At 37.0% G+C, this 12,145-nt stretch overlaps 1 protein-coding gene and 1 non-coding gene across 4 annotated transcripts in view; both read left to right on the forward strand.

Annotated features, from left to right (window-relative positions):
- The window catches only part of jar (Myosin heavy chain 95F jaguar), a 396,549-nt gene that overhangs the window by 306,515 nt on the left and 77,889 nt on the right, over positions 1-12,145 (forward strand). The window lies entirely within an intron of this gene.
- On the forward strand, positions 712-783 carry TRNAA-GGC (transfer RNA alanine (anticodon GGC)). The gene has a single exon. It is a non-coding gene; the product is annotated as a tRNA-Ala (tRNA).

Raw genomic sequence — 12,145 nt, forward strand, 5'->3', positions numbered from 1 at the left:
GGATCCAGCTGACAGTATCACCTCCCATGTGTCAAAACTATGACAAATTTGGTAAGATTTACAAGAACAGATCAAAGAAGAAAATGTAAGACTTCCTGTTTCATTGTTGCCGAATAGGATACACTAGTGGTCGGCAAACTCATTAGTCAACAGAGCCAAATATCAACAGTACAATGATTGAAATTTGTTTTGAGAGCCAAATTTTTCAAACTATATAGGTGGGTACAGTACGTGTAACTTTTAACCGAATGATGGCGATATCTTGGGTTCTATTGTAAAAAAAAAGTAAGGTAGCATTTTTCTTTGTTTCAGAGTTTCCATAAGTGTATTAAGTTCATTTTTTCTTAAGGGGTCATCTAGATGTTAAAAATAGATAAAAATTTTGAAAATTCAATGGTAACCCCATTTTTTTCTTCCATATTTGGGTTCAGTATCTCAAGAAATGCCGAAACACCAAATTTCATCAATTTTGAACGAACAGTTAGTGAAATATAAATTATTGAAAAATGAGTGTGGTAATGTTAAACAGAAACATCTTATAAGATTCATCGAAAGACTGGTTATTTGTGGAGATGAAGATTATAAGGAAGAAAATTCATCACTGCCCCCATGGGGACTCGAACCCTGGTCTCTCGCTTGCCGGACGAGTGCTCTACCATCTAAGCTATGGAAGCAGATATATATACGCTCCAAGGTTGAAATATTCTATCTGCTTCCATAGCTTAGATGGTAGAGCACTCGTCCGGCAAGCGAGAGACCGGGGTTCGAGTCCCCGTGGGGGCAGTGATGAATTTTCTTCCTAACCAGTCTTTCGATGAATCTTGTATTGACGAGTGGAGAGGACGTTTCTATATACAGAAACATCTTGTTTTTGAGCATAATTGCTGAAGTAATATAGGTATCTCATTACTTTTTATTTTAAATGATAGATTCTAACGGGCCAAACATAATTTTGTTACTCATTTTGAATTTGGCTTTTTTTCAAATATGAGTTATGAATTATTACTACACATTTCAAAAATTTATGAATAGAAGCATACATTAATTTTTACTTCATTCAAATCAGTATAGTCGAAAACACAACAGAATCAATTTTCATTCCAATCTGACCTCTATTTCGCAAGATATGAGCGATTATATGAAAATGACCACTTTTAGGGGCCATATACTAGATATAAATTTGAAACTCATTGAAAAATGTCTCATAAAAAATTATGTGAAAATGTTTAAATACGAAGCTCATAACTTTACTGAAATGGGCAATTATTGTAAATAATTATTGCAATTATAAGTATACGGTGATACGATAGATAAGTCATCCATCCAATTTTTCAAACATTTTTTGTTTTTTAAGTATTAGAGTAAACAAACAACAAAATTTTGCAATTTTTCACTGTTTCAGAAATTCATTTCATTCCTTAGACAATATTCATGAGCTGAAATGGTAAATATAATAATGTGCAAAGAATTCACAAATTAATACCATACAATTAGATTGATGTTAATATTTATGGAGATAATGATCAATAAATAATGGTTCTCCCAATAGCGTAAATCATCCTAGTGTGAAGCCAAGTTTAGGGTGTTGGCTATTGGTGGAGTCGTCTCTGCTAAAACCACTGCATTTCGTTTTCATCCGTATTTTTTTTAGCATTATTAAAAATTGGGGAATTGCAAAATGAAACAAAATTATAATATAAAATAGTGCAACGATCGACGGAAAATTCTTATATTTTTTCTAAATTGACAAAATTGCTTTCACAAACAATTGCTTTGTGGCACATCATTTGAAATAATTATGGTATTAATATTCGTTCAATCACGGATATAAAGTCACTAAAATGAAGAGTAATAAAAAAAGTTTATTTTTCACCTCCATAAAATAAAAACTTTATTTTTTAACAGTACTAAATCTAAACACTCACGTAGCATATGGAGTATTTATCGTTCGAAACTTCTTTAGTGTGTGTGTTTTCTCCTCTGCAATCAACCTTCAAATTCAGTTTCTCAATGTTGGGAGTGTCCCCAAACACATTTTCACTCATATATCTCTCATTTTTATACTTACAGCGATGAAATTTTATTTTTAGGGCAATGCAATGCGATAAATCAGATAAGATAAAAAAAAATAATGGTTTATATTGGTATTATTGGTATTGATGATTTTGAAGTTTGAACAATACTAAATATGTAGATGAAACCATAATGACCGTGCCCCCCCCCCCCCAGACTTCCAAGTCTATCTCCATCTATGCAACATACCTTTTTCAATTCTTGACACTACATCTTCTTTCACTCCACAACGCTACCTAAAATTAACTTAAACAGTTCATTAAGTTATTATTTTACTTATTTTATGGGCATCTTTTTATCAGCCACCTCGTTGGGCATTTTGCCTGTTGTGGCGTTGTATTTGTATTTGTTGTCTTACGGGTATCTAGCTCCCTTCTATGGGAAATGTGCGGAAGACGGATTCACTGTAATCTCGTCCGACGAGATGTTAGCCAGAGGACATCGTCGATGAAAGCCCAAGGCACTCAATCTTGTGGGGCAGAATCCCCAGGAGCATCGTCTTCGGATGGTCGCCCCTGGTGGATTGCTTCAGCAGCGATGACTGATTTTTGATACAGATAGAGAGAGGTGGCCACGGGAGAGTCGTCATGAGAGATGATAGTCCAGGAGTGTCATCTTCAGATGTGTGGCCCCTGGTGGATCGCTTCTAGCAGTGTTGACCGACGTTGGCTGGAGAGAGGAGGCCTCGGGAGGCTGTCATGAGAGGTGGTGGCCCAGGAGCATCGTCTTCTACGATCTGACAGGGTAGAGGTTGACGTTCCTTACTTTGGAAAACATTGCATGTCCCCCCCATGTTCTGAGAGGAGACTCGTCTTTTGAGTATCTACCCGAGTACCAGAGGACAACTTTTTCCCGAAATTCCCAGTTTTGGCCTGAAAGCCAGTTTTGATTGGTCGTGGAAGTGTAACGTGACATCAGCGTCAGGCTTTCACTCTGTTTTTTCGGCAAAAAACCATGAAAAAGATGATTTACTTGGGAGGGGAGGGAGCGAGAACAAAATGTATGTCTGAACATGATTTTGCAAAAAATCTGGAACTTTTGTGCTCCCGCACATGGTATTTTGGGGGAAGAGCCACACTCAAGGGGCCAAAGAGCCACATGCGGCTCGCGAGCCTCTGGTTTGCCGGCCTCTGGGATACACAATACCCTTCCGAATGAGTATTTAGAGTTCCAGAATGCTTGGGAGTCAGTTCCACATAAAGAAGTGGAAACTTGAACTGTCGTTCAAGTAGAGAAAATGAAACTTCTGACCAGAGTTCTCAGGGACAAGCATTCATGTCTGTCACAAATGTCAACAAGGACTGTTGGATGATTGATTTTGGGGCTTCTCATCACATATCAACTCGTTCAGACTTCTTCTCATCGTACGCTTCTTTTGATGAGCCAAAATAACTTTGTCTAGGTGATGGAACTTTCATGTATGCTGAAGGATATGGTACGATTGATGTGGAAATTCTGGTATGTGGGAAGTGAAAACCAGGTCAATTGAAAAATGCTTGATATGTCCCTAAATCTGACCAGAATCTGTTCTCATCTAGATCATTGTCTTATTGAGCTTGCTACGCAAAGCACAAGAGAGTTCTGAAATGGGAAGCAGACTGTTGTTGTTGAAATTCATCAACTCAATGATGTGTACAAGCTTTTGAAGCATGTTATAATTTCTAAAACTTGTCTTGCTGTGAAAAAACTGACATTCAACTGTGGCATGCAGGGGTGGGAACTCTGCGCCAATTGCGCCACACTGCGCCAAAACTAATATCTTGCGCCATCCTGCTCCAATAGCGTATTTTCGCATTTTTCTGCGCGAAATAGCGAATTTTGCTTCAGTATGCCCGGAATTTCGGAAATGACGCCAAAAAATTTTCTTCCTGCTAGCCACGAAACGGTTCTTTACGAGAACAGCGTGTTTTATTCCACTAAAACTATCGCCTTAAACTATCGGCCCCTGATCGGGCTTTCCATCGCGAAACCCCGATATTGTCCGTGATCGTGGAACTGAAGATGGTTTGCAATGCCTTTCAGCTTTAAAGTGCAAATTCGAGTGTTTCCGTTTAAAAAAAAAGTCGTCACTGGAAGCAGCAGAAATTACTGTAGTCGATTGTCATTGTGTTAAATCCCGATGTTTCGTGAAAAAAATTTTCTTTCCGGGAGTAAAAAGCGCATGTTCGCCGAATTACGAATGTTAGTTTAGAAACTTTGCCGAATAACGAGCGTTAAATCGCCAATCTCGCCAAATAGCGAGTATCAGATCGCCAATCTCGCCAGATAATGAGTGCTGAATCGCCAAACATCGGGTTGATTCTTCCGAAATTCTCTCCCAATTTGCAACAATTTCTTTCCAAGTATAAAAAAATTTAAAACTTATAAAATTTTTTTTCCTCATTTGAAGTGCTGCTGTTCAAGGCAGCAAATAGTGCCCTCAGTAAGCAAAAATCATCATAAATAGACGGGTGCAAAAAATTTTATGACAGCCGCTCTTTCAAAAAAGGTGTCAAAAGCCTAAAACACCAAAAACAAAAATCAAGCTGACGAAAAGATGTTTGATAACAAAAGACATTGCAGTTTTATTTCGAAAAGGGTTGAGGGTTAACGAAAATATTCTTGTTAAGTTCACTGCTCCAATTTATAAATATCTGCTCCGAATCCCATATTTTGCTGCTCCAAAATTGCTCCAAATCCTGAATTTTCTGCTCCAAAACTGCTCCAAATACTGAATTTTCTGCTCCAAAACTGCTCCAAATCCTGAATTTTGCTGCTCCAAAGCTGCTCCGAAATGGACTTGGTCACTTCCCACCCCTGGACATGAGCGATGTGTAAAAAAATTGATTTTTTAAATTATGATTTTTATCAACCCTGATGGAAATGGAGACGACTTTGTCAAAATAATTTCTGCACAGCACATGCCATGACAGTGCCTAATATCTCGTTGCAAAGAAAAAAGTTTTAATGCATTTATAATAACAAGAAGCTTTAGCTTTGGTATAAGGTCATCAGATGACACAATGGTGTTGCAAATACGAAGTAGTCAAATTGTCTTTGACATAGTGAAAATTACTGTCAAATTGACAAAATTATGCTATCACATTCTTTTAAGATGTCATTTGATTTTTCTTTGCAAAAATTCTTTGTGTTGTTAAAGAAGAGAAAGTCTGGAATTGAAGAAAATTATTGTGGAAATAAGTGTAATTTTTTTATTTTTTCTCAGAAGAAAATGTGATGTCACTAAGAAATAGTTTAAAAAAGCATTCAAAAAGATAGTAACTTATGAGAATCTCAAAAAGTCTGAAATCACTAATGCTGAACATCAAACATTTCATTGGGAGCATCTCAAAAGCTGATAATCAATGTTTCCCTTTAATTTTCATTTTACTTACAGGGACCTGTTTCTTTTCTTCTTAGAATGGCAATATACCTTATTCACTTATGGTGTATCTCGTGATTTATGCAAGGAAGCATTTTCACTTTGCATAGCTCAGTGCTGTTAACAGACATATAGACATTCGAGGATTATGTCACTCTCCTCTATCCATACAAAGGTTTTTGACATCTGTCTTATGTGAAGATATATTTTCGAAAGAGAGAAAATTCAACTGCCCCTGCCAGGAATCGAACCCATGTCCTTTTACATTCCGGTTGTATGCCCTGGACCACTAGACTACAGGGCAACGAATATCTCAATCTTTCCTTGGAGCACGTGTGCACTGAATGGGACCATACATGGCTGGTCGGACCTAACTCAGGCCAAAGCTCACAATTGCTGACAATGCCACCAGATGGTGACTTATCCGAGGATGATGTCACTCTCCATTATCCGTACAAAGGTTTTTAGTTTTTAACAGCTGGCTGATGCTAAGATATATTTTCGATTCCTGGTAGGGGCAGTTGAATTTTCTCTCTTTCTAAAATATATCTTTGTATCAGCCAGCTGTTAAAAACCCTGGTATGGATAGCAAAAAGTGACGAGGGTTTTTAACAGCTGGCTGATGCAAAGATATATTTTGGAAAGAGAAAATTCAACTGCTCCAGCAGGGAATCGAAAATATATCCTCGCATCAGCCAGCTGTTAAAAACTAAAAACCTTTGTACGGATAACAAAGAGCGACATCATCCTCGGATAAGTCGCCATCTGGTGCCATTGTCAGAAATTGTAACTGTAACATCCCTTAATGGGGTTATGTGCCCGGTTCAAATTATCCAGTTAAAAGCAGACAACAAGCAGGAAACAAACAAACAAGTTGTTTTGTATCACTTACGGTTATTTTACATTAGGTTAGACTTCGTTCATTAAAACAATTTTTTTTGCGTTAAAGTCAATTATTCGAACATCAATTTTAATTATAAAAAAGCGTGGATCTCACCGCAGAAGTCCATGTCCATTTAGCCGGACATCACCTTTCTTCTCGCAGACCAAGAGACGCAAATGCACTAGATACGATAGCGATGTAGATCCGTTCACGTCCTTGGAAACAACCAAAGCACAGTGTCCCAAGTTTCAGAACAAGTCATCAGCAACCAGTTTCCAGGTAGACCTCCCAGCACTCATCGATGACAGTCCATCGGAGCCCAGCCATTTGAACGTCGAAGATAGAGGTACTGGACGTTTCTATAGCGTTAGACCAGAAGTTTCGTCATGAATAGAGCTCGGATTATATGCACTAAAAAAGTGGCAAAATATGCTCTAAAAATATGCAAATATGCACTTAAAAATGTAAAAATATGCACTTAAAAATGTAAAAATATGCACTTAAAAATGTAAAAATATGCACTTAAAAATACAAAAATATGCACTTATAAATGCAAAAATAAGCACTTAAAATACAAAATGTGCACTGAAAATTCCAAAATATGCATTAAACACCCCAGAATATGCATTAGAAATCTTGAAAAAGTCAAAAATTCCGAAATATGTATAAAAAAAGAGAAAATATGCATTAAAAAAGAGAAAATATGCATTAAAAAAGAGAAAATATCAATTACAAAATACACCATGCAAAAAAAATCGAATGTGTTTTTAAAATACATGTTTTCTATTAGTGCATATGTATTTCATTTTTACCAAAAAATATCCCCTCATATATATGTATACAGCATATGCAAATAACTTCTACATATTTTTTATTCAGGCATTTTTTTAGGTTTCAGTTTGTTGTAGCTGCTCAATAACGAAAATAGCAGTAATAAAAGAATTTCGACACACTTTCTAAAAACAAATTTAACATTTTGACGCATCTCTAGAAATAGCCTTACAATAAAACAGTTAGTAGTCGTAAAATACTTTATAAATATGTATTAATTCACTAAATTTCACATACGGGGGAAAAAAAATCGATGTTATGAAAATATTATGAATATTTATTTGGAAAATTATGAAAAAAAAAGTCAGCTTAAGTAAACCTTCAAAAATATGCACTTATACTGGAAATTCTTTGATTTTATGCATTTATATGCATTAATGCTAAAAAAGGCCAAAATATGCAAATGCATATGCACATATGCATTTGCATATAATCCAGGCTCTAGTCATGAACCAGACCATGCAAGGTTTCGTCTGCCAGAGGGCAACTAGTCACGGGTTGAACTGCAAGACTCGTTAATTGGTTATTTAGCTTTCATAAAAACATCTTCACCGGAACCGCCGGGAACAAGAATGGTAGTTATTTAGATCGTAACATTAATTTGAAATTTCACAACCGAAGCCGAGAACAAGCTACTCAAGTTAGCCAAAGCAAGAGGTGAATACTTGAATGAACGAATGAATGAATGCGATTAGTGAGATCGAGAGACACACTTTTATACATCGTAAACCGGCTTTAACTTTAGGACCATTCGTCGACCGGCAACACTCCGATAAAAATTCAACATTTCACAAAAATAATTTGCATAAAAAACAAAGTCAAAAAATATTTCAAAATTCTCAGTGGCAATGCTAAACATAATCGGGCGAGCTGGCCAGGCTCTCCGATCACGCCTCTCGCATCAAACACTGAAAAACACAAAAATGAAATAATTATTCCGGTGGAAGTCTGCAGCCAACCGCCGAAACACGTAAGTAAAAATACAATAACAATATAACAAGACAATGTGATATCTCCCCCGGGAGAATCCCCAAACTAAATAATTAAACGTATGTTACATGTGAAATAAATTTTGGTGGGACATCAGCCGCCCAACCTTGGTTCCGTCCTCGTCAAATGACCGCAAGACCCCACCCTACGGCCGTAGGACTAAGCTGACTTTCTGGCTTGTGACGGTATGCCAGCGGAACTTCTGGATGGTTTCCGGTAGCTGAGCGGTCCCTGAGACCTAAACATGACTATTTTCCACATAACAAATTAACAGTAATGGAGAAAGATGTCATCCTGATCCGTTACATAAGCTTTGGCCTGAGTTAGGTTCGACTGTCCATGTACAGCCCTGTTCAGTGCACATGAGCTCCAAGGAAAGATTGAGATATTCGTTGTAGTCTAGAGCGTTCACCCAGAAAGTGAAAGGACATGGGTTCTATTCCCCACAGGAGCAGCTGAATTTTCTCTTTTTCAAAAATATATCTTCGCATTAGCCAGCTGTTAAAAACCCTTTGTAGGTAACAGCTAGTCTCTTGAAAAAATGTTCTTAACTAAATCTTGAAAAAAATTTTACTTTGTGCATCAGCTCTAGCAATTTCCTTGATTTTCTGTAAGCGACACAAGTGCTATTCTGCCTCTCTCCATACAAAGGTTTTTAACAGCTGGCTGATGTGAAGATATATTTTCAATTCCCAGTAGAGGCAGTTGAATTTTCTCTTTCCAAAATATATCTTTGCATCGGCCAGCTGTTTAAAACCCTTGTATGTATAGCGAAGAGTGACATCATCAGGGGTGGGAACTTTGCGTCACACTGCGCCAAAATTAACATCTTGTGCCATCCTGCTCCCATAGTGTATTTTCATATTTCTGCACCAAATAGCGAATTTTGCTTCAGTATGCCCGGAATTTCGGAAAGGACGGCAAAAAATGTTTGTTCCTTCTTGCCGCGAAACGATTCTTTCCGAGAAGAGCGTGTTTTATTCCACTGTACTTAAACTATTGGCCCCTCATCTGGCTTTTCATCACGCAACCCTGATAATATCTGTGATCGTGCAACTGAAGATGGTTTGCAATAGTCTTTTAGCTTTAAAGCACAAATGTGAGTCAGTTTCAGTTTCCAAAAAAAGAAAGTCTCGACTGGAAGCTTCAGTAATTACTGTAGTCGATCATCATTGTGTCAAGTCCAGATGTTTCGTGAAAAATTTTTCATTCCGGGAGTAAAAAGAGCATGTTTGCCAAATTACAAATGCTAATTTAGAAACTTTGCCGAATAACGAGCATTAAATCGACAATGTTGCCAAATAATGAGTGTGAAATTGGTAATCTTGTCAAATAATGAGTGCCAAATTACCAAACATTGTGTGGATTCTTCCGTAATTCTCTACCATTTTGCAACAATTTCTTTCCGAGTATAAAAAAATTGAAAACTTATAGAAAATTTTTAGCCCATTTGAAATGCTGGTTGCAGACAGTAAATAGTGCCCTCAGTAAGCAAAAATCATCTTAAATAGACTGGTGTGAAAAATGTTATGACAGCCGCTCTTTCAAACAAGGTATCAAAAGCCTGAAACATGAAAAACAAAAAATAAGCTGATGAAAAGATGTTTGATAACAAAAGACGGTGCAATTGTTTTATTTTGAAAAGGTGAGGGTTAATGAAAATATTCTTGTTAATTTCGCTGCTCCAATTTATAAATATCTGCTCCGAATCTTGAATTTTGCTGCTCCAAAACTGCTCAGAAATGGACTTTGTCACTTCTCACCCCTGCATCATTCTCGGATAAGTCACCATCTGGTGGCATTGTCAGCAATTGAAGCTTTGGCCCGAGTTAGGTCCGACGATCCATGTATGGTCCCATTCAGTGCGCTCGAGCTCCAAGGACAGATTGAGATATTCGTTGCCTGTGTAGTCTAGTGGTGGCATAGTTTCCAGACCATTTTTTTCCCATTGCCCCCTTCTTCAGAAATTTGTTTTTCCCTCATTGCCCCCTAATGCAATCTAACCCATAGGATCCTATGTTAAAACCCGTAGCTTCTACCACCCCCTGGAACATTCTATTGCCCCCAAGAGGGAATCAATGCCCATGTTAGGAATCACTGGGCTAGGGTGTTCGCCCGGAAAGTGAAATGACATGGGTTTAATCCCCCGCAGGGGCAGTTGAATTTTCTCTTTTTCCAAAATATCTTCGCATCTGTGAGCTGTTTAAAAAAGAAAAACCTTTGTATATCAACATATCATTTCACATTGTGCCATTTTGCTATGATATTATGATAGACAATAAAAACTGGCCAAACTAATGAAAATAAACAGCCAGGATAGCTGCTGGATTACAAAAGCCAAGTATAGATTGGAATTTAAATTTTCTTTTTTTGCCAGTCTATGACCTATGAAAGTCTAAGTATCAGATCAGAAGTCACTAAGGTTTAGAACAACTGAAGTCAAGGAATTTTTCGAACATCTCAGCATCACATCGACAGATGACCAAATCAGTCATAGAGACAGGTGAAACGGCATCAAGACAGCACTGTAATAACCAAAGACACATAGTGATTGAAAACATCATTGATCATCAAGCAGCCGCTACAATAACTCAATGAGAAATTTATCATTAGCTTAAAATCCGTACTCACCGGAACAACAGTGCAATAGTCATAGTTTAACTTGATTACTTCATTATTGAATAAATGTTACAGGCTAACAGCCAATTGAAATTTACCAAAGTACTTAGCTAAGTTAAAAACAACATGGGACATGCAATATAATCACCTATTGATGACTTGTATAATATTTTATCATGTGTATATAGTTTTTATAATTGCATTTTTAATTAGGTTGCTGTATTTTAGAAATATATGACATCCATATTTAATATTGGCATATTTTTCTCATCCCCCCCTCATTGGGCATTTTGCCTTTTGTGGCCTTGTATTTGTATAATGCAGACTGAATGTGTTAGTGGCCTGAAAATAATTTTGAAGTAAAAGAGCAAGAAAAGAGCTAGTCCGCCAAATTACAAATGTTAATTTTCCCCAAACAACAAGTATTAAATCGTCAATGTCGCCAAATAACAAGTGCTTAATCACCAAATATTGTGTTGGTTCTCCCAAAAATCTATCCCATTTTGCAGCAATTTCTTCTTAGTATAACTAACAAAAAGTGAGCAGGAATCGTGCCCATAAAATTTGGAGAAAAATATCAATTGTTTATATTCATCTATCATCAGTTTCTCACTTTCAATTTGGAACATTAATGTACACCTCCCGATCACATAACACTGCCTAATTTGTTGAAGATCATTTAAGGTTGTGGTGTTTCTAGGACGCACTAGATACACCACACTTAGGAAATACCAAAACTTAGAATCAAGACAGATCTATTAACAAATCAAGAAGCATGGTGTAAAAATTTGGATACTATAGTTTTTTTCAGGTTAACTTTGCAGTGAAAAGAAAGGTAGAGACTGTATTCCTTCGCCACAAAATATAGTTCCCGTACGTCGGAGGTTTATGATGATCATTTATACAGAATATTTCAAATTTTTTTTATGATTTTGAAAAAGGTACTGAAAAAATACCATTTTGAACCAATGTATATTCGTTTAAAATTTTTAAATTAGAAAAAATATTGGTTACCATTATCTCAAAAATCCATGGTAAGCTCAAGAACATTTTGTTGCGATTTCCCAGAAATTTTCCCCGCCAATATCACTGTCGTGCCAGCACCAATACCGTTGTGAGATTCTCTGTTTATGGGTGTAGGTTACGGTTCCAGACATCCCCTTTTTTTTTTCATTATTTATTTCTTGCCGTGTTCGTAGGATAGGGGGTGGTTTCTGAATTCCAATAGCCGATAGCGGAGGGTGTTGACATAAGTAATGTCTCTTTTTCACCCACACCAACACCATCTTCTCCCCCCACAGCAGAGGCTGTTCCAGATGCCCCTTCAGTGTCTCTCCAGATAAATATTAATAAGCAAGAGAGAGAGAGACCCACAATGGTTTAGGCTT

This window comes from Pholcus phalangioides, unplaced genomic scaffold (assembly GCF_987345545.1).
Source record: "Pholcus phalangioides strain wild (caught in Gottingen) unplaced genomic scaffold, Ppha-v1.0 ptg000011l_1, whole genome shotgun sequence".
Taxonomy (NCBI): domain Eukaryota; kingdom Metazoa; phylum Arthropoda; class Arachnida; order Araneae; family Pholcidae; genus Pholcus; species Pholcus phalangioides.